General features: G+C 40.8%; 3 long non-coding RNA genes across 3 annotated transcripts; 2 read left to right on the top strand and 1 right to left on the bottom strand.

Annotated features, from left to right (window-relative positions):
- Positions 1 to 1,913: 1,913 nt before the first annotated feature.
- LOC113011027 (uncharacterized) lies at positions 1,914 to 4,888 on the top strand. The gene is made up of 9 exons (XR_003270422.2): positions 1,914 to 2,431; positions 2,558 to 2,647; positions 2,736 to 2,855; positions 2,932 to 3,081; positions 3,392 to 3,463; positions 3,727 to 3,838; positions 3,919 to 4,027; positions 4,113 to 4,183; positions 4,699 to 4,888. It is a non-coding gene; the product is annotated as an uncharacterized LOC113011027 (long non-coding RNA).
- A 15,377-nt stretch (positions 4,889 to 20,265) lies between these two features.
- Positions 20,266 to 22,242, top strand: LOC145425836 (uncharacterized). Its single transcript, XR_013906596.1, has 2 exons — positions 20,266 to 21,447; positions 21,820 to 22,242. It is a non-coding gene; the product is annotated as an uncharacterized LOC145425836 (long non-coding RNA).
- Positions 22,243 to 24,581, bottom strand: LOC145425806 (uncharacterized). The gene is made up of 2 exons (XR_013906547.1): positions 24,039 to 24,581; positions 22,243 to 22,806 (listed from the first exon to the last, which is right to left on the bottom strand). It is a non-coding gene; the product is annotated as an uncharacterized LOC145425806 (long non-coding RNA).
- Positions 24,582 to 27,757: the final 3,176 nt, after the last annotated feature.

Genomic DNA, 27,757 nt, shown 5'->3' with positions numbered 1-27,757 from the left:
CGATAGATCTTTCAGCCCAATTCTACTTTTTCTACATAATCCTTCATACAAAATGTAATCAAATGGAAAAGTCTCTTTTTTTTAACTTGTTTTATCAGTTTTAATCTTTTAACTTCATGCATCAAGCAAAGATTTAATTATATGCAACATTCTCTGACTTGAATAAATTAGTTTAACATTTAAACCTATTTTCTGCACATTCCAGCACATAAAATAAAATATTTTTTGTGTTTACACTCACTCTTTCAAATAGATGCACGTAAAACACAGCAGAAAATAAATAAAGTCAAAAACTCAGCGGTCCTGTTACTCTATTTTCACCTGTAAAGCAGGACTGCGGTAGGCGGCGGTTTACCCTGGTGCAGGTGTGCTGCGGTCAGTTGAAGAATCCGCGAGTTTCTCTGTGAATTTCCCATTACGTCGTTGCGCACTCGGTGCTTGCTTGGAAGTTTAGGGGTTTTTTTCACTGTAAAAAGAAGTTTTCTTCCCATGCACGATGGACGCTAATTGTAACGCGTTACTGCCCATCTCTGGTCTTACCTGGAACTTTCTGATACTGGTCCAAAGTTGTCAAGACAATAATTTAATGCATATCTCATGTTATTTAATTGTAATACCTGTTACACTCCAGTAGAGAGCATAATTTAACTTTTTCTGCACCGCTGGGTGAATGAGACAATGACAGATCTTTTTTTTTTTTTTTTCTATCAGGTTTGTTTTTCTTTACTCAAAGAGATCAAATTATTGGTGGGGACAATTCAATAATCGCTGGATATTGGTGGGGACATGTCCCTTCCGTCCATGCCAAATCTATGCCCTTGACAGAGAGAGAGAGAGAGAGAGAGAGCTGTGCATGAAGTGTGATTTTTATCGTGGTGGAAGCAAAACAGCAAATGTCAGAGGGAATTCATGATGACATTTATCAAATGTGAAGTTAGTTTGCTGCTTCTTTTGCTGCTGCCTCGGTCAATTTTGGTTGGAGACGTAAACACAGAGCTGACCCGACGCAGCAGAATCGCTGAGCTCCGACAGTCCGTCTGCCGTGTCAGGTGAGAAAGGCGAGAAAGACAAAGAACTGAAGAAGCTTCTCGGATGAGAGGTGAGACGTCTTCAAGCAACTTATAGGAGTCCAGACGCTTTTCTTTGCAAGCTCCTTTGATCGAAGAGACAAAACTGATTGATGATGCGTCGGGTGTGTGTTTACGTCTTTGTGTGGAATCCGTGTACCTGCTCTCACTTAATGTTTGGTGGATGTTGAAATAGTTTAATCTGAGAATCTGGCGTTTCTGGCAAAACAAAGTTATATTTAAAAGTCAATTCAGGATTTAATGATTCGATATCGCTTTATTCAAACTACTCACCTCCCTCTCTCCACCTGCACTTTCAACTGGACCACGACCAATCAGAGAGGTCCCGCCCCTGACTATCTCTGATTGGTTTAGTCCACGATAGGGGCATAACGTGTGTCTGTTGTTGACCACACGGAGAGTTGCGGAGATTTTTTTTGTTGTTGTAGTGCGACCAAAGATTTTTTTTAGTCGCACCATTGAAAAATTTTGGTCGCACTCTAGAGCCCTGCCTGCAGCCCATCCTTTTGTTCATACTCCAAGACTATTTTTCTATATGTATTCTTACTCCCTAGCAACCGCCATTTCATAATGTTGCAAGCAATCACAAACTCTACAGTCTGTTTAACTCCAGTGTATCCCAAGCAATCTATTATTCTCAACAGAGCTAAACTCAACATAAACTGAACCCACATTAAAGTTAGCTCGGTGCTTACCTTTAGATGAGCCCACAAACCGAGAGAAACTCCGTGATGAAGCTGGAATTCTTTCCAAACACAGGAAACAGATCAGGGAGCAGAGACCCACGTGGTTCACGCTGATCTCAGCTACGATCCAGGAGACAAGGGTGTGCAGATCGATGCAGACATCGATCCAAACGTTGGTAGTGGTATATGTTCCTGTAAGTTCACTACTTTACTCCCGTTTCATGAAAAAGCAGCTCTCTCTGTTCGACTCTCCTCTCCTGCACAGACACTTTGCTCCGCCTCCTTTTCCGGCTCTGCTGTGATTTGTTGCTGCGCGGTCACGTGACCGAGCTTCACAAGGTAACCACGTGGGGTGTTATTTCAAAAGTAGCGCCTATCTCCTTTTCCTAAACTTTTCCTTGGCCTCGATGAAAACGTCATCGTGGGAAGGAGATTTGATAAGGACTCAGGGAAAGAGAGGAGCGATGCTGAGAATTGGAACAGCCTTACACTCTGTAACAATGTGACACCGGTGTTCTGGGAATTTCTCCTACCCCGTAAACCGTCCTACCCGTTGTTCCTGAGCATGTACGCGCATGCGCACAACACAAAAAGGGAAGCTAAGCGCATCCGGCTGTGATTTCACGCTACTCAATTGTCATATTTGCAGGAGAATAGGTAAGTAGTAAGTATTAGTACTTTTTATAGACGTTGATACTTGATTTTTTTAAGCCTTTGTGATTGTTTGTCAATATTAAAGTGAAGTCGCTATCTGCTTTCTGCACAAAACTGTCGAATTTGCAGATTCGGTGAAGTCCGCTGTCTAGTTACTGGACGCGTGGTATTTGCACAACACTTTTGAGTCCGCAGCTTCGGTGTTTTAAGGCTGTTTCGGTAATCTCGTTGTTTAATAAGTTAAATTATTTGCATTGTCAACTGCACATATTGAAGCTCATAAGAAAATGTTTACTGACATTCGTAGATATGGAGAAGAAGTGGGAAGAGATTTACGCGTTCATTTCTGCGGGCTTCTACCCTTCAGGATATGACAAGGCTCAGAGGCAAAACCTCAGAAGATATGCCTCAAAATTCAAACAAAAGGGTCAGTAATTTATTGTTAATACTAACAACTCATATGTGGTTAAATTAATTTCTAAATATATATTGTTTTACTGCAGATGGAGAACTCTTTGTTGGAACCAGAAGAGTAGTAAAAACCATGGATGATGCCAGGAAGATATTTCATGAGTTTCATTCATCTCCAATTGGAGGACACACTGGCACACACAAAACGCTAAATGCAGTGTGTTCCAGATTTTACTGGTTTGGTATGACAGTTGACCATAAAACATGGTTATGTATTAACTGTTTGTACTGTTGTTAAATAGCGTTTAAAATAAGCAAATTTTTTGATATCAGTTAAAAGAGAAACTGTACACTTGCAAAATATATAAATATGGTTAATTAGTGATATTACAGTAATAACCTGTAGGCCTGGCAGAGATTTGAAGACACACACACAAACTATTGTTGCTAAATAGTTTGTTCGTTAGAGAATATGTCATTAAGTGTTTTTGTTTTTTACAAATGAGAATGTTGAACATTTACGTGAACTCCATAAATATTTTTACCTTAAAGATTCAGGAATGTGACCAGTGTCAAAAAGTTGGGAAACCACTGACTGCTGTGCAACCGTTGCAGTGTATTCAGGTAAATATTATGCCCCGTTTACCCATCAAACTATGCTTGTAGCTCATTTTTATTTTAGGTAGTCAAAATCTCCTCACAATCTGTACTGCTGTTAGACCCTCTTGGAAATGAAGGTTGTTATGAAAGGAAAGTTATGCGTAACTGGAGGTATTCATCATTCATTAATTATCTGTTTTAGGTTGTTTGGTTTGTGGGTTTTTTTTTTCTTTTTATTTAGAGCAAAATGCTGGCTACATTTTAAAAACTTGTTTTGTTTTTATTAGGAATTTTCTGAAGATGAAAGGAAAGGAAGAGTCCTGAGTGGATTGGAAAATGGAGACTCTGCCACATAACAAGCAGATGGACTCCAGCAGTTGTGGAGTTTTAGTGTTGAAGGTATTTAATAAGCAATTGTATTTAACGTATTTAACTAGAATTAAGTTAATCAATTGCAATTACTGTAACATATTTTACAGTTTGCCGAACACTACCTTCTGAGTGGAGAGGTTACTAGGGTGCTGTCCACTCCAGAAGCCATTGGGCTGCACCGCACTGAAATTGCTTGCGAACTGCTAGAACATCAAAGTAAGTTGAGTCATGTGCTTTTGTATTGCAATAGCACTTTCAGTTTTGTTTAAAACTGTTAGGTTTAATGTCAGTGTGTTTCTAGGTAATGCTGATGACTACTGTGTGGTTTGTTCCATGCTGGAAGCCGATGCTGAGTCCAGTATGATTGAAATGGTAAAACAAATAAACCACAAATGCAATATACAGTGGCTTGCAATAGTATTCGGCCCCCTTGAACTTTTCCACATTTTGTCACATTACAGCCACAAACACAAATCAATTTTAATTGGAATTCCACGTGAAAGACCAATACAAAGTGGTGTACACGTGAGAAGTGGAACAACAATCATACATGATTCCAAACAATTTTTACAAATGAATAACTGAAAAGTGGGGTGTGCGTAATTATTCAGCCCCCTGAGTCAATACTTTGTAGAACCACCTTTATTTGCAATTACAGCTGCCAGTCTTTTAGGGTCTGTCTCTACCAGCTAGAGACTGGTAGAGACATTGGTCTTTCACGTGGAATTCCAATAAAATTGATTCATGTTTGTGAATGCAATCTGACAAAATGTGGAAAAGTTCACGGGGGCCGAAACTTTTGCAAGCCACTGTAGTAATTATTTTCTCATCAAATTCATAATGTTGGTTAACACACTTACACCCCCCCCCCCCTTCTCCCTCTTCAGGTGCAGTGCGAGTTTTGTTCCAGATGGTCACATTTTGGATGTGTTCAATATGAGAGCAGCCTGGTCAAGTACCTGTGCAACAAATGTACATAATTTGTACACTGTTTCTTTTTCAGTTCTTTCTCCCTGTGTTCTGTTGGATCTATAAATGTGAAATATATGTATCTGTAAATATATACTGTAACTATAATGGAGTGAGTTCATTGTCAAAGTTTATATAGTCAGGTGTTCCAATCACTTCATTGGTGACAGCTGTATAACTTAAGCACCTTGGCATGCAGACTGCTTCTACAAACAAGTGCCAAACCATGCTACTGTTGTTATTATAAACTAGAAGCATAATTCTGATGGGAAGAATTACGTGCCAAAACATGCTACCTTTGTGAATGTGACCTACAAGCACACTTTAATGGGTAAAAAGAAGTGTCAAACCGAACTGGCTTTATGAATATCAGCTACAAACATACTCTGATGGGCAAAGTTAAGTGGCAAACCGTCATACCTACTTAAATTTGTGCTGGAATTATTGTTTGGCAGCAGAAATGTGCATAAATTACATACAGTAGGACATTTTGCCAAAGTAGGGCAGTTTGTCATATGGCAGCGTAAAATTATCCTACTGGTAGGACGGTTTGCCAAAGTAGGATGGTTTGTCAGAACACCGGATGTCCGCCTGTTGAAACTACATTGTGCAGAAGATGGACTACAAAACAAACATCTTACTTCGTCACAATGTGTTCTAACCCTGTTGTTTTATGGAGGTCATATAAACGAGAACAGCCTTTTCAAAATATCCTTTCATTACAAAGTTTGAATTTTAAAGAAGAAGGAACATTTAGGGTCAGATTTACTAACATCTGCAGCAGCTCAAAGACATCTTTTGATGTTAAAAAGCTGCTGGATTTACTGAAGAGACTTAGTGTCAGTTTGTGACTGAAGTTATGACATATGTGTTTGTAAGAGTTTTACTTCCAGGAGAAGAAGATTTAAACGAGTGACACAAATGTAACGTACAAAATTGCACAAAATCTACCACAGAATCCTGTCTTGTTCTTGCTGTGGTTGTGATAGTGAGAAACACTTGCATGAATCACGAGCTTACTCTGTATTGTTGAGCCACTAATTGGTGCTGCTCTCAGCAGAAAGCTGATTTTTACTGAACTGAAGTGGCTTCTTAGAGAGATATAAAACACACTGTTAGTAGATCATCCTGCAATTGTGACATCACAATAATTTGCCTCGCTTTATAAATCTGTCACTTCTATCACATATAAAATTAAATACATAAGTATCATACAGTTTAAACGAAGCACTGAAACTTGACAGACACGCCGTCGGGGCAGAAAGTCAACATCTCACTGATTCTGAGCTGCAGCTTTTGTTCCTCTCCGGCAAAAAGAAAGCTTCATTTTTGCTGTTTAATACATTTTTTTTTAAATTATGCCAAATTTAAAAGCGCTTAGCTTGCTGTTTGTCTGTGTTTTATCCTCAGTTACTTTGAAACAGTTACTGAGTCAAAATTGAATTTAATCAAATCGATTATAGAAATCAGTGATGATACCCAGCCCTAGTGAGTAGCCTAAGCCCAACAGAAGTGGATGCAGCTGTGGGTAATGAGAAAAGATGAAAAGGCTGATAACACATTATATGCAGTAAATGCACTGCCCAAGTGTCCCCTCTCCCCACTGCCTGTCAATAAAGAACTTTGTGTTGACAAGATTGTTAGGTAATCATTTACAAATCTATAATATCTGCATGGACAGCGTTAACTGATGAGGTCTGAAAATTCAATACTTACATTTAAAAGTTTACTCTTCTGCCATCTGCCGTTTTCTTATTTTTAAAAAAAAAAAAAAATTAGCCACAGTAAAGGCTGCGCTATGAATTCTGGGATATGTTGTGCCACAAATGATACACCTGACTCATCCTTCAAGTCCGGGGAAATGAAGTGCGCATTTCCGGCCGCATTTGGAATTGGGACAGCCTTCATCACGTCGCTGTGGTGTAATCAGCCTCCAAATGGGGTCTCAAAATTGTACCAAAAACTCTGTACCTCCCTCCATCCAACCACACACTTCTTCGGTTTTGCCATCAGCCCTGCCTGCCTCAGGGAATCCGGGACTGTGACCAACCACTGCACATGCTCCACTGAGGTATCACTATGAATGATGACATCATCCAGGTAGGAAACAGCATATGCAGTGTGAGGACTCAGCTATCACTACAGGAGGTTCTGAAAAATGGCGGGGCTTCAAACAAGCCAAACGGAAGTGTGACGAATTGGTACGAACCACACAGAGTGGAGGAGGCCGTTTTTGTCTTTGGACTCTGCAGACAAGGGAATCTGCCAATCAGCTGCGTTTCAAAGTGGTGCTCCATGAGAGTCGTGCACACGGGTAGGGGGGAGAACACATCTGCAAAGCGCTGTTGCAATGCAGGAACATCTGCTTTATTGGAATGTGTGAGATGTTAATCACAATGCACACTCTCTAAAAACGTCATGCCCACAGCAGGTTTTTGAGAAAAATCAAATATTTTGGTCCTTGAAGATCATTTCAGAGTTTTTAATGAACTACAGGAACCCTGTTCTGTGTGAGTGGAGAACAGCCAAGTCGCCTCCTCTGATAAACCTCCTGTTGGGGGAAAACTCTGTAAAAAACCCAGGAGAAATAAAGACACAATGAGACAAAGTTACTTTCTTTATCAAACGTGTACACTGGTGAGCTGCTAAGAACAACTCACACCATGCACAGTGGCTTGGTAATTTTTATAGGCACAGAGCACAGAGACAGTGAGAACAGGATAACAAATAATAAACAGATAAAATAAAACAACTCCATATATGGTGCTAGTCTCGTCAGCAGAGAGCTAGGGAAGATAAAACAATCTAAAACAATATGTCCCAGAAACAAGATGTGTTTGCTGGGAAAGTCTAAAAAGATAATTCTAAACTAATCTAACCATAGGCAGAGGGCAGACAAAAGGCATCTTTGTACATTTAAAAGAAGGTAAAGAAACATAGAATCATTTTTCCTGTAACATTCCCTCCTGTTTTAACTTATTTTAAATGTATACAACAATTGTCTGTGAAGGTTATTTATTAAGTATCTTAAGCAATTTTTTAATTTTCAAAATGTCAGCATAGCAGAAATGGAAGTCATCTGGTCTAAAGAATAAAACAAAAGAAAATAATAAAAAGAAAAACATAGTAAATGAAAATCATAGTAAATGAAATAACAAGTGGAATAAACAAGAAAAAATAATAAAACTAAAACTACAAAAAATAAAAGATAAAAACCTTATATTTTAAAACGAAAACTACAAAAAATAAAAGGATGAAAACTAAAATGAAAACTTTGTATTTAAAAATGATGAAAACCTAATATGTAAAATGAGAACTTCAAAAAATACAAGGATGAAAACCTTATATTTAAAATGATGCAAACCTTAAATTGAAAACTTTATATGAAAAATGATGAAAACTTCATATTTAAAATGAAAACTTCAAAAAATAAAAGGATGAAAACCTGCATAACCTACTAATGTTTTAATCAGTGCGTGATCACTTGACAAGTCATTTTTAATCACCACGTCATTCATTAGCAGTTATTACAAGTTCTCCTCTAACAGAATTGCAACGGGATGCTGGTCTTCTTCAGGCACAGCAACATAAGCAGTCATTGTAGTTGTTATCATCTGTGAAATCATTACTCTTAGACATGGCAACACACACAACACTAATATGAGCAGTGCTATCATGATGAGACCTAGAAGGAAAAATGGCTTTGCTACAGCAGCCAGCCATGAACCGCTGAACAGCCAGTCCAGCCAGCCTTGTGCTGTAGCTGCTCCAGGTGTGTGGTCAGTGACATATTTTTGCAGAGCGGTCAAATTCTGCAAAGCTTCATAAATGTCTCCTCCAGTTTCGTATCCATCAGGGATAAAAGTGCAACATGTTTCCCCGATCAGCTTGCAAACTCCTCCTTGTGATGCTGTTAGCAGGTCTAGTGTCAGTCTGTTCTGCAGCACCATCGTTCTGATGGCCTGCTGTTCTCCTGCTAAGGCCGTTCCCAGGGCCTTAGTTAAGTTGATGTGTCGTAGCAGAGCATATCGGTTGATTTCCACGTGATCCCGCACCTCGGCAACTCCAATGCCGGGGATCAAGCTCTGTAAGAATTTCACTCCTCCTCAGATGCGAAACTCTGGTTCCTTTACTGCTTGGTGCCGTCCGTGCACATCCTGTCTGGTAATGAGTCTTTGTTTGTAGTATCATTCGGTAGCTGTAGTTGGAGCGACAGTTGAGGCTCATCAGTGTCGCGTTACTGGCACAGGTTTCGTTGAGTGAACAGTCCATACACTTCCTCTCGTTCCTCGGTGGGCAGAAAGTGTATATGTATTTGCATAGCAGTCAGTTTTATTATTCAAGTAAGCTGTAGTGTTCATAAACTGCCACCAGAAATTAGTGGCATAGCCATGGGGAAACTTGGTGTACTTTCCTTTGTCATACAGTGTCTGCCTTTTCTTCATATAGCGTGACTTATTGTCCCTCACGGAAGCAAAGATGAGGAGCCCGGCCATGGTCAGGGCCGCTGCAGTTGTTAAGAGCCACCACCTCATGACGACGGGACACACCCTCCTGTCGCGAGTAGACCCCCCGGCCAGGAAAGCTGACCCCTCCACCGGGCGAGATCACAACAAGTGGGCAAGCCTGCCGTCAGCTGTGTTTAGATGGCTTCACTGACTCGCCTGCAGTGACTCTGATGGATCCAGGATGGTCGTTCCGCAATTTTGCAAGCGGTCGGTGTAGTGAGGAGGACTTGGTATGGCCCCTCCCACCTGGGTGTGCTCCAGTTTTTCCTTTGGAGCACCTTGATCAGAACCCAGTCACCGGGCTGTGATCTGCAAGACACTTGATAGACATCATTACATTCTTCGTCATTTACAATCATCTCTTTATTTTCCTACAACTTAGACATACATTTTGCTACTGAAATTGTATCTGCCTTTTTCACTGGGTAGATTTCTGGCCACTTTGAGAATACATCTATAACCACTAGGGTGTATTTTTACCCTTGGCATTCATTTAGCTCAATAAAGTCCATATGGATTGTGTGGTCTCAGGTTTCCCTGAGCATTATATTTTTGACACGTCATGCACGTTCTGACAAATTGTTTTGCTGAGGTTTCAAAATTTACAGTGTAGAATTTACAGTGTAGAAAAGAGAGTTGACAATACTGGTCAGTCCCCCCGTTGACAAATGCGTACAGCCATGAGTCACTAATGCCGCCATTTTGTGGAGCGATTTTGGCAGCACTGGCTTGCCATAACACATCATTAAGTCGTTTGTCAGAACTGCACCGTGTGTTAGCCATTTTGCCTGCTCTGCTGTGCTTGCTGCTTTTTGTTCATTTTTCAACACATCCAGTGGAATCTGATGTGTGTTTACTGCCATCAATGTGATGTTTGCCTGTTGTGCCGCCTATTTTGCTGCTCTGTCAGCAAAATTGTTGCCTGTAGTAATGAAAGAGTCAGTAGGCGTTGTAAGAGGTTGGCATGCTGGTTTGTCAGTTGGTGTAATCATTCCTCTGTTATGCCAAATTTTTTGCAAAATGATGCACAGCAGAGAAAACATACTGGCTGTCTGTATGTATGTTTATTAGTTTGTCTTTGTGTATTTAGCTTTCGCGTATCACAGCTATCAGCTCAGCGCTCTGTGCAGGACATGAAGAAGAAAGTGGTTTTGCTTCTATTATTTTACTATCTGTGGTTACTGCGTAACCTACACAATTTCGGCCTGTGCTGTAAGGTCAAATGCTGTTCTCCTAGCTTCCACACTTGCTGATCATAAGGTGGATCTGGGCCTGGAGTTTGTTTAAATCTCAGAATGTTGTGATACTCGGTCGGTTTCTGGCACTCAGGTGTAATACCAGAAAAGAATGGCATGACTGCTATCTTAAGTTTTGTCAGAGCGTCTCTACCTAGCAAATTTACTGGACACAACGGGTCATATATGCATTTAATAAAGCACCTGCGGCCACTTGCTGTGTGTACTAGTTCTAAAAGGGCAGTTAATTGTTGTACAGTTGTGTGGCCTGAAGCTGACTTTACAACTAATTTGTCCTCTACTCCTACAATCTCGTGGGAAGTGACCTTCCTCTCCACGGTTCTAGCAGGCGTTGTCTCTATGTTATCTGCTGTTTCTGCGTGGCTGTCTGCAGCCTTGGTGTTTGTGACTTTGCTCGCCTCTCTGTTCCTGATAGCCACCTGTGGATTAGTGTTTTAGTCTATTGTCAACAGTCAGCCTTATTTTGAAGTTACAGAAAGCTTCTTCTTTTTTGTTCGTCTTGGTTTGGGAGAAAAGATGCAACACTACATTTTCACTTAAGGCAGTTTTAGATAATTTCTAGTTCTTCAAACAATGCATGGATCTCACACATTTCAAACTTTCAAGTTAGGGTTGTTTCCCATTTATACATATATATATATATATATATATATATATATATATTTAACTTTGCATAGCTCACAGCTCTAAACCTAGGCATTTTTCAATCATATGCCTAATCACTATGTGTCACTGTGACTCTCAAGTATTGTCACAAGTTCGTTTAAATTCGTTTCCAAAACCAACAAAATAATCAAACAAAAACAAAAAACATAAAACGTGTCAGGACACAAAAGAAAAAAGAAAAATGCTGCCACCCGAACAAGGCAGAAGTCTGCATATGTTGGCTTGTAATAGCATGCAGCTTGTAACATGGTAGACTAATGTGCCTGTGTTAATTCAGCTCCATATTATTGTGTGAAGTTGCACTGGGTTGGGAGTGGTTTTGTGTGTGTCACATTTTTGGTGAGCCAATGGCTGGAATGAGGTTGGACTAATTAGAGGCAGGTGTACTTGATTGCACTGATACACCGGTCTACTTATAGCCCACACTACAAACACTGCTGTGTTGTTTTGTCTCTCTGTGCAGGTATGTAATGTGATGAAATCAGATATGTTTGGGATGGACGGGTTTTGCCCTATGAATTTTATATTAGGTGTGTCGTTTTGTCTCTCTGTGCAGGCCAGGGCCTATTATATGCCACAGCCTAAAGGCAGCAGGGTTGCAGAGGCTTGAGTGACCACTGACTATATGCTTGCAGGGTGGTGGGTCCCCAAGGACAACTTCTAACCCTGTTAAAGGCAACATGTGGGGTGCAACTTGGCCGTGTGGCATAGCTGGCTCTGGCCTTGGGACTGTGTGTTTTTATACAATTCTTAAGTGGGACACTGGACTGTTTTATCTTTTATCTCTTGATATATTTTTCATCAATAAATTATCTTTTAGAATTTTATTGACTGACATCTTTTTGCCCACGACTGAGACGGTTGGTCAGACCTAGAGTCTTTCTTTGGGTGTGTTACAGCAGCTTCTGCTCTAAAAGAAACAAATAAATAAAAATAAAAGAAAATGTGGAACATGCTCATCAGCTTAGCAGTGTCTACATATTTAATTCAGCTTCTCAATCCTGTAGTTTTAGCTGTTGTCTACAGGGTTTTGCTTATTGGTTGTTATTATAGGTGTGCTCTATATCTCAGCAATGTGTCATTCTAGGATGATAGGTTTCAAGCTGGTCAAGTGCCTCTATGCACTTCATTAGTTTAGTTATTCTCCGTATTGTCTTCATCTCACATGTCATTACACTGAGTTTCAGCAAACCTTAAGCTTGATGCAGACTACTGCTTAACAATTATCCACCTCACATCATAACCGATTAAGGTGCCTCTTCATATTAATATTATGTCATTGTTAATATTATCCTCTTTGTCTTATATGACAGCAATAGCATATTATAATATTTTATCAGCGTGTACCACTATACTACTACTGAGCCAATTTGTTAGTTAGGATCATCTTATTCAGCAAACAGATAATTTAGAATTCATCCAATCTGCGGTCACATTTGTTCTCTCTGTTGCATGGCGGACCAGGCAGTTCTATTATAATATATTATTTATATTTTATTTTGTATCCATCAAGGGCTTCAGATGACCTGCAGAATCATCCTTTTCCCAAGGTGGAGACAGTTACCTTTTCACACACTGTCCTTGGCTGAACAGTGACACAGCCTTAATATACTTTATTTATTTTATTAAAATATTTTCGTGTGAATTATTTGCTTTATATTCATTTTATACATGCTGGGCATGGTCATCATGCCAACTGTGTTTCATTGTTAATATCACTTTACAGGTTGTTATCCTTGCTATTATTAATTTCAAATACTCTAAAGATAATTTCTACTGTAACTTTCCCTTTGTTCATCTTTATTTCGTACTTTTTATATTTATATCTACTCAGTGGGGTCTGTTTTCAACCCTTTTAAACTACTTCAAACTACTGTGATCTCTAGTTTTCACTTAATAAGGGATTATTAAGTTCTTCCTGATATGGGTGGTGCTGCAGATGCGGCTGCAGGAATGAGTGATGGTTTACTAAAAGGATTGTGGGCACTGCACAGTGTCTCGTCTTCTGGTTTTACTAAACTGGCAGTTGAGTTCTGGTCTTCTGACTGTTTATATTTTGTTTTCTTAAATCTCTCAGTTTACAGACACTGTTTTTGTCCGGCGTCTGGACTTTTCTTTTCTCACCACTGCTCGTCAGCAGGAATGAGTTTTAAGTTCACTTGCTTGATTACCCATCTTATTTATGTATTTACTTATTTTTGTTTAAGTAATATATACACGATACAGCTGCTATCACCTTCGCTGGTATTAGAGACGAGAGTGGTTGCTCACACGCCCTTCTACTTTCGGACTATTTCCAAAAGCGGTGTGAACTTTACGAGACGGAACTCGACCGTTCTCTCAACTCACCAGCACGTCAGTGAATAGCAGTAAAAGAAAAAAACAGTAGGAGCAGCTCAGTCTCTTATTGGACCGTGAAAATTCAGCTTGCTCCATTAATTAAAACAATACACACACACACATTCACATTCACAGCTTCGACGCGCGCGACCGGAACCCTTATAATAAGGGGAGCTCCCAGAGCTACTTACTCCCTAGACCCAGTCTAGACCCAGCTGGGGGAGCTACCCAGAGCTCCAAAGCTACCAGTCGACGAGCTTCCAAAGCTTCCAGTCGACGAGCTACGCTACCAGTCGACAAGCTACTTCCGCTATTTTAAATTCCCTGAATTCAAAATGCGCTTTTACGCAAGATTGTGTCAGTGTGTCTGTATCTACCTGGTCAGTGTCGCCGGGTCTGGTCCACCTCGATCGGGCCCCACCACCGTAGGTCGCTTTCTAAGAACGTTGGCCAAGACTCGAATTTAACGCTCTTGGTCTTTTATCACACACCTAGTATGTGAGCTGTCGACAGGCGAGCAACGTGGACTGGTCACGGAGATGGGACACGATGGAGGCGCTCCGGCTCCGAAGGACCAAGAAATGTTGGGGGAAAACTCTGTAAAAAACCCAGGAGAAATAAAGACACAATGAGACAAAGTTACTTTCTTTATCAAACGTGTACACGGGTGAGCTGCTAAGAACAACTCACACCATGCACAGTGGCTTGGTAATTTTTATAGGCACAGAGCACAGAGACAGTGAGAACAGGATAACAAATAATAAACAGATAAAATAAAACAACTCCATATATGGTGCTAGTCTCGTCAGCAGAGAGCTAGGGAAGATAAAACAATCTAAAACAATATGTCCCAGAAACAAGATGTGTTTGCTGGGAAAGTCTAAAAAGATAATTCTAAACTAATCTAACCATAGGCAGAGGGCAGACAAAAGGCATCTTTGTACATTTAAAAGAAGGTAAAGAAACATAGAATCATTTTTCCTGTAACACCTCCACATGTACCACTGAAAACAGTTAAATTAGTTTGAATCTGAAATCATGGCTCAAACTACTTGTTCTGAGACCATTTCTTCATTTTCACAACAAACTGTTTAATAAGACAAATTTTACACAGAGTTCATCAAATATAACTAACACTTTAATATTATCAGGATTTCATAATACAAACTTCAAATCAACAGGGAAAGAGCTGCAGAACATGTGGATCAAAATGAATTCATTAAAAAACATCATGTGGACTTCAAAGATACAGTAAATACACTAAAGTGAAAGGAGGAGCCGAAAATTTGAAGGAATTTGAATTAAGTAAAAGTAGTCATCTGTGATCTTTAAAATGGTCCTGATGTGTGCTGCTGTTTATAACTTTCAACATTTCTTTGCTGCCACTGTGAATATGAATGTGGTCTTTGCCTAATTGAATAAAGGTTACACTGACTCACTGCTCCATCTTCTGGTACAAACTGGCATTACATGGAAGTACAGCCCAAAACCAGTTTAGCTTGAGTTTCTTTTTTTCTGGACATAAAGTCACAGCAGGTGTTGTTTCAAAGCTGGTGGACAGATTTAGTTCATTTTGGAGGTTTTAAGAGCAACTGCTTTGAAAACATTTGCAGTTTGGGGAGAAAATGATTTAAGAGAAGATTTTACAACAGCAAAAGATTAAATATGAATGAAGGATTGAAATTTAACTTAGCTAACACATAAAATGAATACAACTACTAAACACTACTGTATCCTAAGGAAACAAAGAATAAAATGTAACAAGGATAACATTTTAGAGAATTAAAACCCCTAAAAGGAAAAAAAATAAACTTGATATGCATATCTATACATGCAGCTTCCTAAATGTAACATTCAGAATTATTCACTGCAGGTCCAGAAATCAGAGCTACCTCATCAGTAGTGATGTGACGTTCTGTATCGAGGTTTCGAAGCGTGTGTCGAGTAATGGAGGGGGCGTTTCCGCGAAGCGCGTATCGAGGCTTGCTTCATTTATGGGAGGAGCTGAAAATGATGACGTCCGAAGCCTCGCTGCCCGGCTGTACCACATGACTGGTTCAGGAAGCGGTTCGAACTTTGCCGCAAATAATCATTTTCCATACTGCCAGTATAAATATACACAGTATACTGCCATCACTACAATATAGATGTTTTACACACTCCATTTGTTGTTGAGATTTACAGGCTGTGTGCAAAAGGCCACACGCTTCAAATTCATGCCAACTAATATTTTTACGTCCAGTAGGTGTCCTGCTAGAGCAAATGAAGCTTCAAGAAGCTTCGCGTTGGGGTGAACCAATTGGATGAAAAGCTTCAGTGCTTCATGAGGCATCATCTGCCCATCACTACTCATCAGATCCTAGTGTGGCATCAGCTGACACTCTTTACAGGAGATTCCATCTGAACTCTGTGGAGCCTGATCTCAAGGTTTTTAAGTCTGACCCTGAAACCAGAAGAGGATCTTTCTCTCTCTTCAGATTCATTGTGATCCAGTGATTTCAGTCCTGCATGATCAGGCTGATGTTTGCACAGAGCAGACAATGAAGTGAAGGTTTTTGCACATTGGTAACAGTGAAACAGTTTATTTACAGCGTGGGATCGTTTGTGTTCGGAGTATGAACTGAGATTCCTGAAGCTCTTGTCACACTGGTCACAGCTGAAGTTCACTTCCATGTGTGTACGTTCATGTTTGTTACGATGACCTGATTGTGAGAAGCTTTTGTCACAGTGTCTGCACTTGTATGGTGTCGCTCCTGCAGTGGTGAAGGATGACCCACACTGGTCACAGATGTGCTTTTTGACCCCACTGTGGAAGAGGTCATGTAGTTTTAATGTACTTGGTGTGTGGAAGCCCCTCCCACATTCTTTGCAGTAGTTCATTTTGTCTCCAGGGTGGCTACGTTGATGTGGTTTTAGGTCCCATTCGTGATTGGAGGTTTTTCCACAAAGGTTAAAGAGAAACGCTTGCCCACCACCACAGTGACGACAGGGTTGAGAAATGGATCAGTGTGCTTTGCTCCACTCCTAAACAAAGACATTGTATGTCAGGGAATTCCTTCAACAATTTTATCCTGAACGTCGCCTGAAATAAAAAGCATCTCTGCCAACGTCCAATTGAATTTTACAGTTTAAACTATAAAACTCGGGTTACTTCTTCATTTTTCCAAACAATCAGGTTAAAATTACAAGATAAAAAATCAATACATCCTCACAGTAACTGCACGTCTAGAGTTACTTTCTGGAGTGGATCTGTTGGTGTTTTTTCAGCTGATTTGGAGCTTTAAAAGTCTTCTCACACAGGTCATTTATACGGTCTCTCCTCAATGTGTTGTTGTAACTGTGCATCTGTTGTAAACAGTTTCCCACACTGATCACAGCAGGAAACATCAATTCCAGTGTGAATCCGTAAGTGAATATTTCGGTACTGTTTGTCACTGAAACTTTTTCCACAAAAGTCGCAGCTGTACACGTTAATTCCAGAGCCTTACCACACAACTCACAGTTGTGTGCTTTAAATCAACTGTGGATCAGTTGGTGTTTTTTTAAGGTTCCAGACTGGGTAAAAGACTTTCCACACAACTCACAGCTGTAAGGTTTAAATCCACTGTGGATGAGTTGGTGCATTTTTAAGTTTCCACCCTCGGTAAAAGACTTTCCACACAAGTCACAGCTGTACGCTTTAACTCCACTGTGGAGGAGTTGGTGTCTTTTTAAGTTTCCAGCCTGGGTAAAAAACTTTCCACACAACTCACAGCTGTAAGGTTTAAATCCACTGTGGATGAGTTGGTGTGTTTTTAAGCTTCCACCCCCGGTAAAAGACTTTCCACACAAGTCACAGCTGTACGCTTTAACTCCACTGTGGATGAGTTGGTGTGTTTTCAAGCTTCCAGCCTCGGTAAAAGACTTTCCACACAAGTCACAGCTATACGCTTTAACTCCACTGTGGATGAGTTGGTGTGTTTTTAAGTTTCCAGCCTGGGTAAAAGACTTTCCACACAAGTCACAGCTGTAAGGTTTAACTCCACTGTGGATGAGTTGGTGTCTTTTTAAGTCTCCAGCCCGGGTAAAAGACTTTCCACACAAGTCACAGCTGTACGCTTTAACTCCACTGTGGAAGAGTTGGTGAGTTTTTAAGTATCCAGCCCGGGTAAAATACTTTCCACACAAGTCACAGCTGTACGCTTTAACTCCACTGTGGAAGAGTTGGTGAGTTTTTAAGTCTCCAGCCCGGGTAAAATACTTCCCACACTCATCACAGCTGTAGGTTTTCTCTCCTTTTCTTCTGTGAGGTTTGTCGGCCTCCTGAGAGCGCTGACTTCTCACTCCATGTTGGTCCTGCAGTGACAGAGATACAAACAGCGGCAGTGAGTGAAATGCAGTCGTGGAACAAACTGAAACTCCCTCCATTGGTGGAATCAAACATGTCAACAAACACATTGTTGGTGTGTTTCCACCACCTTCTGGTGGCAGTATGACATTACAATGATGTGCTACAATGAGAGTTGTAATGAAAATGACATTATTGAAGAAATATTGATCAGCAGAGAAAATCTTTTACGCATAAGAAATTTCAAGTTCAACTGATGATATTGTTGTTTCAATGTGTGCTTATAAAATATGATCTTTGTATTTTCTTGTGACTTCTGTGATTTCTGATTCGAATGTAGATTCTGTATATGTGACACCGGTGCGGAAAGGCTGAGTTTTATCTTTCTCTTATCTTCTTTCCACAGGTGATTTGTGTTTTTTAAAGGAAGGAAACCTTCCTCAAAACAGGCAGAGCAATGGAGCCGCCGAGGGAAAAGCACACGAAACAAAACTGTAGAATTAAAAATATAATTTATTATGTTTAAATAGTTAAAAATATAAAATGAATTAAAACAACCTTGGCCAAGGGAAGACACAATAAAAATCAATAACACACAACATTAAAAGTCCAGTGGAATCCACCACGGCCTAAAAGTCACAGAAAACTAAGAGGTCCAGCGTAGTATTAAAAGAGGGAAACCCAGCAGAGTCCTCGCCTTCCTCCCCGCATTCCACGTCCTGGTGCACTGAAGAAAGGGAGGGAGCGGCAGTCACTATTCCTTTGGCAGTTTACTTTATAAAAAGGATAAGTCAAAGACTTACCCGGGTGGGCAGAGCTCTCAACTCCGCCCGCCGCTTCCTCAAACTGCAATCGGCACCGCGGTCTCACTGCTTCTGTTCTCCCGCAGTGCACGAGCTGGCTCTTGTCGTTATTGCCACCAGACTGCCGCTACGCGTCCCTAGTCGCTGGTCATCTGCCTTTTTTTCCTCTGATCGTTTCCCCTTTCCAGTCGCTGGTAATCTCTCTTCCCAGTCGCTGGTCGTCTGCTCCATCTGATCATCTCTACTCTCTGATCGTCTCTCGCTCTCCCCTCTGATCGTCTGTGTCTTTCCTCTGTCTGTCTCGCATTCTCCGTGTTACATTTTCGTTGAACACCGGCTCCAAACCTCTTATGTGTCCTTGAGCACTCTGTAAATTACCTTTTCTTTTCTCTCAGGTGTGTCCAATTAGTAAAAACGGGGGAAAAGGCGGAGTCTCTCCAGGACAATTTGCCGGCAACTAAAACATGCAAACTAAATAAAACACTGCACAAAAATATAACCAATGCATGCAATATAAAAAATAAATATGTACACTTCACATTAAAATACAGCACAGCAAAACAACGTCCGTCCTTCCCTGGATGACATATATATGGATGAGCCCAGGATGCAAAAGATAAACCTGCTGTTATCATGTTTTTAAAAACACACCAGCTTTCAGTAATATTGTAACTAGGGATGCAACGACACCCATTTTTCCAAACCGATACGATACCGATACTTGGATCTGAGTACTTGCAGATATTGAGTACAAAAACCGATACTTCTACCACACACAAGTTAAACTTAACCAGTAGTAAAGAAACGACCCCAGACAACTCTTTAACACAAACGAAACGTTTACTGAACACATCACAACACTTCCCTTTTTTAAACTCAAATAATATTCCAATTCCTTAACCAAATGAAATACACTGTACTGTATAAATGAAATAATTCCCTTTCAAATTATATTACACAACCCAACTTATGTTATCACCTTTTGGTAAGTGACTCACTAATATACACTCCAAAACACGTTATATAAATCCACTAAACACACAATATTCACACATGGGCCCCACACACACTCACATTCACACTTGTTGCAGGCCTGTTTGCTGCTCACGCCAGATGATGGAGAAAAATCCTCTTCTCCCCAGTAAGAGCACAAAAGTCTGACTTACAGTTCCGTTGCTCGGTAGGTCACCGTTCACCAGTCCCACACTAAATCCACTCCACGGTGGTGCGACCGTTGAAACAAAAAGTCACTTCACCCACACTCTGTTGCGAAGCTCTCACACGGTTAGCTTTCTAGTCACACACTCTTTTGTGCTAGTTAACCTCAGTAAAACTAGCCGAGTCTCTCACTTTGGTTCAGCTAACCTCGTGCATCTCTCTATGCCGTTCTCTTCTCCTCCTCCATTGCAACAGATACACAGGTCCCGTTTTATGCTACCTTCACGGGCTTCCAGAAAATTAGAACTCTGAATAATATTTAAACTCCATTCAGAGTTACATACCATAAAATAATACTTTATGATTAACATAACAGTTTGATTGCTCTAATTACCTGTATTTACCTTGTGACATATTACAGGGCAAATTACATTCTGGGTACAGTTACATCACATAACATCAACTGTGAACACCTTATGTTACCGTGGCGTTTAAGTCCATGGGAATTATGAGTATCTACTCCCAAATTCCCATCCGGGCTACATTATTATCGGTTCATGGTATCGCTTAACTTTTACAAGTATGAGTACACACACATTTTACAGTATCGGCCCCGATACCAGTATCGGTGCATCCCTAATTGTAACTGTGATATTTTTCTCACCTTTTGTGTTGAAGTCATTGATTGTTTCCTCTGTAGTGGCTGAGCTGAGTCCAAATGGATGAAATTGTTCCTCCGTTGCACCACCAGACTCTTCTCCTCCTGTTAATCACCTGGGGGACACACGCACAGCAGGATTTGTAAAAAGAGTTTTGATAAACACAATGCTGGACAGCAATGCTGTCATGTACACAAATACTGTACAACAGCTTCTTGCCATTTTTTGTTTCTTTTTATAATTTAATATATAATAAGGCAATGACTTTCTGCAAACAGTATTTCTTATAACTCAGCAGTATACTGCATCATAAAACAATATCATTCATTCACAACAAGTCAGCAGTTTAATGTAATGCAAATCAGTTTAACTAATGGAATAGTTGTCAGCTTCTTCTAATTCAGGAGAATGATGCAAACTAAAACTACATAATAATTCACAATCTTTAATTAGGGGTATAACATGGCATAAAATAATATTATAATCTAACACTGTATAACTGATTTCAATTGAAAGCCTGCATGCGCTAGTACCTCTTGCCACGAGTTCCCAGAATTCGTTGCGGTTTTACCCCTGAGTGACGTCACATTTTCAATCTCTATTGGGCTTTGGAGCGTGATGTCACGGGGGTGGGCGTGGAAAGGATTTTGGCCCGATCCGCCATTTTGGGAGTCTAGCGCAAGTGAAAAGGGAGCGAAGTCACACACAACAGCCATGGTTCGTATTTGCTGTGTGGTCAGCTGCAATGTTCGATCACACAACCGGCAAGAGAATAAGCTTGAAAATGGTTTATCTTTTCATTCTTTCCCAACCTGGAAGCAACACGAGGCAGCTCGTGTATCGATGTTAGCAAAAAACTCAGGCGTCTAGCCTGGAGAGCAGCTGTGAGACGAGCTGACGTTCTCTTCCATCTCCAAATATCTGTTGGTGCTCCAGACATTTTCATTCCGGTAAGTTCTAATAATAATAATAATGGATTGGATTTATATAGCGCTTTTCTAGGCACCCAAAGCGCTTTACAATACCACTATTCATTCACTCTCACATTCATACACTGGTGGAGGCAGCTACAGTTGTAGCCAGCTACAGTTGTAGCCACAGCTGCCCTGGGGCAGACTGACAGAAGCGAGGCTGCCATATCGTGCCATCGGCCCCTCTGGCCAACACCAGTAGGCAATATGTTCATATCACTCTTTATAGCCTATTAGTTTTATTTTCTATGCGCTCTGAGCTCATAGCAAATTAGAACAAACATCCTACTGAGTGATTTTGCAGAACTACCTTCTATTTATAGAGTTGCTAATTATTTGGCATTATTGCAGCAAACCAGCCGATGAAATGGATGAAACATCATGACTGAGTTCCAGCACTACTCAAGGGACCTGCTTCCAACATACCACCATGCCAATCAGATTACTTCTTCCATGTGAGGGTGAAGAGGTGACCCTCCTGGATAAGATGGTGAAGGTTTGCTGCGTTTGGTGAACAGTGTGATAATAAAACCAGGGAAGAATAAAACCCGCTCCTGTTAAATACTCTTAAGTCTTGTGCTGTTAAATTTGCTGTATTTTTTCAAAAGATACAGTAAATAAACTAATGTTAGTAGTGAATGATATCATGTAAACACTCATGATTTTGTGTAAACATTTTGTCATTTGTAAACTATAAAGGACATGGATTCTACACTGTTACTGATGTGATGTTCTATAAAGTGGTTTTAATAAAATTAAAAAAAGAGGCAAAAATTAGTTTGTTTCTTTATTCAACTTTTGAACAGTGGGACTCAGTCAGTATATATTCAGTAAATGCAAATTATTTACACGGCAGTGCACTACAGGCATAAATCTAGACCCCTAGATAAAACATGATGGGTCATTCCCACAACCCACAGCTTTACTGTGTTCCAGCAAAGTATCCAATAGCAGTGACAACTCCTCCACAGTAGCAGGTGGGATTTTTCTGCTTTGAGGACGGCTCCTTTTACATGTCACTACAGATGGTCTGTTTATGTTTTGATCAAGAGCCTTTTTTTGGGCAGCTGAAGAGGAGAAGTCCATCTTATGGCCAACCTCTGGCTGTATCTTGGTCATATTACCCAGCAAAACCCAGTATGCAGGTTCATCTGTAACAGTCCTTGTGCCACAGATCAACACTGCTGCTTCTACATTAAACAAAAGAGCAGCGACATGGCTGCAGGTCTCTGCGACTCCGGCCATACAGCTGCAGTGGGCGGCTTCAACCTTCCCTGTGATGCTCACAGTGACCCATGGCTGCGATGCTGGTTCATTCAGTCTTTGGGAGTGCAGGACCTGAAACACACACAGACAAAGTTCATTTAAAGACAAGAACTAATGAGCCAAGGCCGACACAAATGTGTTTAATCTACTTTATCATAAATGTAACAAAGTGTTTAGAAAGTTAGCACAAACATGTGATTTTTCATTTCTTTATGTGTCCATCTATAGAACGCTGCATGTTATAGTGTAAATCTGCCTGTTCTCTGTCAGAAACCTGCCTGCAGAAAATGAACCTAAAGTATGTAATGCAAGGATGTCATCACTTTAGAGATGGAGAAAGCATAAAGTGACAATTATGAATCACTTAATATGATAAGGAGATTCTGCAGGTCATTGATCAAAGTATAAAACTAAAATAAAATGTATTTTTAGTGACACAGGATACAAACATGGAAGCAAGATGTATAATTAGGATTATTTATAATAAATATGAATAGTGCAATTTCTTTAACCATAAAGAATAACAATCCTTCAGGACAATGTCACATCAATGCACTGAACTCACTATGTTATCCATCTAACAGCCTCCACATGTTCTCACTGTAATTTCCCCTCATGAATGAATTTATGCTGCACTAATCTGAATGTTTGCAGGGAAATCAAACGCGTTTCACTCGCAGTACTCGAGCTGACTTACCTTTGTTTGAATGACGACTTGTACGCGCTGACTCCACAGACAAGGTCCGAAAATATGTCAGGCTACGTCAGTAGCGGTTGGTCTTCAGGGTTTCTACTCCACGGCCGTATTTCATACGGGTCCACATTTCCAATGCACGCTATTTTCTGCAAGTACCGCCGCTTCGCCTCTGGACGCAATCGGTCTCTATACAGCTCATTCTCTTTTAAGCTGCTTTTAAGCATCTTTCTTGTAGTCGTCGTTCCAACACAGTGTGTTTGTTTTGATTCGTAGACCCCGAAAACGACGCTGCGCTCCCACAATGCTTTGTGGCGTGACGTCAACTCCAAAGCCCTATGAAGTCCTAAAGGCTGATTGCCCTCCCCCACGCTTGTACCCGTGGCTTCCTGTCCTGAGGGTTGGCTCTTCTCCTGCCCTGCACCCTTTGTTCATATTCAAAGACTATTTTTCTGTATGTATTCTTACCCCATAGCAAGCGCCAGATTATAATGTTGCAGACAATCACAAACTCTACAGTCTGTCTAACTCCAGTGTATACCAAGCAATCTATTATTCTTAACAGCAACAACATAAACTGAACCCACATTAAAGTTGGCTCGGTGCTTACCTTTATATGAGCCCACAAACCGAGAGAAACTCCGTGATGAAGCTGAAAGTCTTAAGAAACAGATCAGGGAGCAGAGACCCACGTGGTTCACGCTGATCTCGGCTACGATCCAGGAGACAAGGGTGTGCAGATCGATGCAGAAATTAATCCCAACATTGGCAGTGGTATATGTTCCTGTAAGTTCACTACTTTACTCCCGTTTCATGAAAAAGCAGCTCTCTCTGCTCGACTCCTCTCCTGCACACACACTTTGCTCCGCCTCCTTTTCCGGCTCTGCTGTGATTTGTTGCTGTGCGGTCACGTGACTAAGCAGACCAACGTAACCATGTGGGGTGTTATTTCAAAAGTAGCGCCTATCTCCTTTTCCTAAGCTCTTTTTCTTGCCCTCGATGGAAACGTCATCGTGGGAAGGAGATTTGCTAAGGACTCAGGGAAAGAGAGGAGCGATGCTGAGAATTGGAACAGCTTTAGGCTGTATCCCAATTCAGGTTCTGCAGCCCTAAAGTACGCAGCCTTAACGGTCCAAAAGGGCCGCGTACTCAAAGACCGCTAAGGCCGGAAGTGCGAGGCTTGTGAAATGCCGGTCGAGCTCCGTCTCGCTGCCCAGGTTGCCTAGCAACCATGATACTAACCGCTGTAAACGTTTCATACAGCTTTGTTTGAGAGAAATGAAGGAGAACATATTTTGTTCATTTGTTCGTTTGTTTCTACACGAGCTTTGTGTGATTTAATAAGTATCTGAGGCTGAGACCACATGACTGTAAAACATGATTGTTGGGCTTCATTTCTGTACTGAACAGTCATTTTAAGATTAGCTAGTAAATAACAATTAGCTAATGTTGTTTATGAGACTAAAGTCAGTGTAAATATGATATGGCCAATATTATAGTTATTATATTAATCATTATTAGTTATTACAGCAGTGAACTTGAACAATTCACGTGAACAATTCACTTTTATTGTCACATCACATGTGCAGGTACACTGGTACAGCACATGTGAGTGAACTCTGTGTCAAACACTGAGCTTCAGTAAAGATTCAAGTTTCAGTTATTTATATTTCCCATCACCATAAATCTTCACTCAAAGACAAGAATCTTTTACAGTGTATAAATACGTATAGATGTATCATATGTAAGAGACAAATATTGTTCATTTAATTTGTTGGCATTACTAAATTTGGCTCAATGCTTACATATATGTGCAAAATGAAAATGTACGAGCTGTGATAACTGTTTCTGATAAAATGAAGAGTAGACTGATATATTAAATATTCCTTTATTGGGTGAGAAAATCAGACCATGTCATAACTGCTTTAAGTCATACAGAATAGATATCAGAGCCTTAAACATGCTGACTTCTGCTAAATGGGTCAAACTGGGCAGAAAGTCTACAAACACATAACATCCTTATAGAATATGATGTAACATTATAGAAAACCCACAAAACGCTACGTCCAGATGAACAGATTCAACTTTTGGAGATTTACTTTGCTGGATGATTGAGAATGCATCAAGACGAAATATTGTTTGGTCTGGGTCTAAACAGAGTGCATTGTGTGCATAGCTGGATTGGCCATCGGACATACCGGGCATTTGCCCGGTGGGCCGCTGGCGATTTTTTGTCTTTATGGGCCGATGGATTTTTTTTATTTTTAGGAAGGGTATAGATAATGAAAGGTGTTGGATTGGCCAATTGGTCATGATCGACTCTGGGCTGGACCAATTACAGCCGAGGAGGCCGGATGCACCCTCCCCCTTGTTTAGCAATCACGTGATTTTCGCGCATTGCATGCCGGGAACTCGTGGCAAAACAATCCAAGTACCGCATCAAATGCAAGCGTTTGCAGCGCCGCAAAATGTTCATTCTCCGGTTCCAATACCTTCTTTTTTTTTCTTTGCCGCACAAAAAAGGAATGTACAAAACAAAAGGAGAACAATGCCGGTCCGTACAAAGACAGACTCGACGAAAAGACAAAGAAAAGATACGAGGAAAAAAATCAAAGGAGTGAAAGTGTCAGACCCTTACGAGCACACAGAGGGACAAAAGACATTAGCGTGCTGCCCAACTTTCACCACGCTCAGATTTATAATTATACGGTTCTTGGAGTGAGTGCATACACTCATGAAGTTTAGTAACTTCAGGTCACTGTAACAAGCCCAGGTACAGTTTACCGACGGATGGGTGCAGGACCTTGAAATGCACCGTGTAGAACGAAAGACCATCGTACGAACAAAGGTAAGTTTACCAGTCTCACAAATCGTCGTCATAAATACACATTCGTTAACCGTTTATTAATATAACCTTTGAGCTCAACGGTAATTAATTAGTGGAAATAATCTCTGGTAGCATTACAGAAATGTAGCAGTGACAATACAACCCGTTCTCACTCCCGACGCGTAAAATAATGACGATTTGTCACGTCCCTTAACTTCTCATGCTGACGCCTAAGGTACTGTAACGTTGGGTTGTGTTGTGTGGTTGAGAAGAGGCGGCAAAACACCTAGCAGGCTAGGCGGAAGGATACACACCCACACTGGTATCAGTAATCCACGGTGGTTCTTTAATACGCATTCTTCAGCAACCATATAAAAGCCCGGCTGAACGGCTGCGGCTCAACAACAAAATGCCCAGCGTTCATACAACCCAAGCGTTGCAAACAAAACAAAAAAAGGGTCTGGAAAAGAAAACATAAGTCCGTCCCTCGTTAAGCACGAGCGTGAAGGTACGTGTCCTCATAATCCCAGAGCGAGAGAGAGAGAGCGAGAGCAGTGGCACACACTGATGACACCATCAACCCTCGATTTGGGTGTCTTAACACTAACGTTTGTAATAGATTTAATCCATCATCGTTGGATTAAATGGCTAATGCTGCAGTAGCCACGTGTAGTCGTTACAAGTCGTTACAAGTCGCAAGCATGCTGACGGTAGCTGTGGCCATTTTTAAATACATTACACCGTTTCCGAGCTCAGTCACCTCTGTTTGTTTGAAGCTTTTATGAAAAAACAAACTTTGAAACACACATCAAGGTATTACTTTAAATATATGTATTTTTTACATACCTGCATTAGAATCAATCAGTTCCGCCTCATTTTCTTATTCTTATAAATGGGTCTCTCCGTTCTCCCATCATCCTTTGTGTTACCGCGCCAGATCCGCGGCCCCGAACCGTAGTAAGGAAACCTCTGGCAGTTACTTGACTCGCAGCCGGCAACAGCTTACTATACAGGTCAACTCCGCTAGCAAGAAGATCGAGGGAGGCGTAGGAAACTGCTTTACTGAACCTTTATTTCTCCTCCAAGGCACGAACACCGCGTACAGTGGGCTGAAACAGTTTACTCACAGCGGGCATCGCCGATACAACTTTGGCTGCCGAGGGAGTTATTATATTCCTTTTATTTACTTTCTCTTCGTCTCTTCTGTAGTTAACCGTTACTCTTCTTTTCCTTCTCCGCTCACCCTCACACACCCGACAGGCAGTTCCGCTACACACACCCGCATACATTTCCCATCAGGCTTCACCCTTAAAGGACCATGCCTGTAACACTACCCCCACTCTGGATGATAATTAAACCCTTAACATCATTCCAGCACATGAACCCCCCATTAACAAGGAAACATACAGCATTCGTGCCCCCAGTCCAAAAATGGCGATCCTTAGGATGGAACAATCTTGAAGTAGACAACTGTCCATATTTTAAGCACAAGAAAACATAGG

The sequence above is a fragment of the Astatotilapia calliptera genome, chromosome 3 (genome assembly GCF_964374335.1).
Source record: "Astatotilapia calliptera chromosome 3, fAstCal68.1, whole genome shotgun sequence".
NCBI classification, from domain to species: Eukaryota; Metazoa; Chordata; class Actinopteri; order Cichliformes; family Cichlidae; genus Astatotilapia; species Astatotilapia calliptera.
Note: the sequence above shows the minus strand (reverse complement) of the source record. Positions and strands in the feature narration are given on the sequence as shown.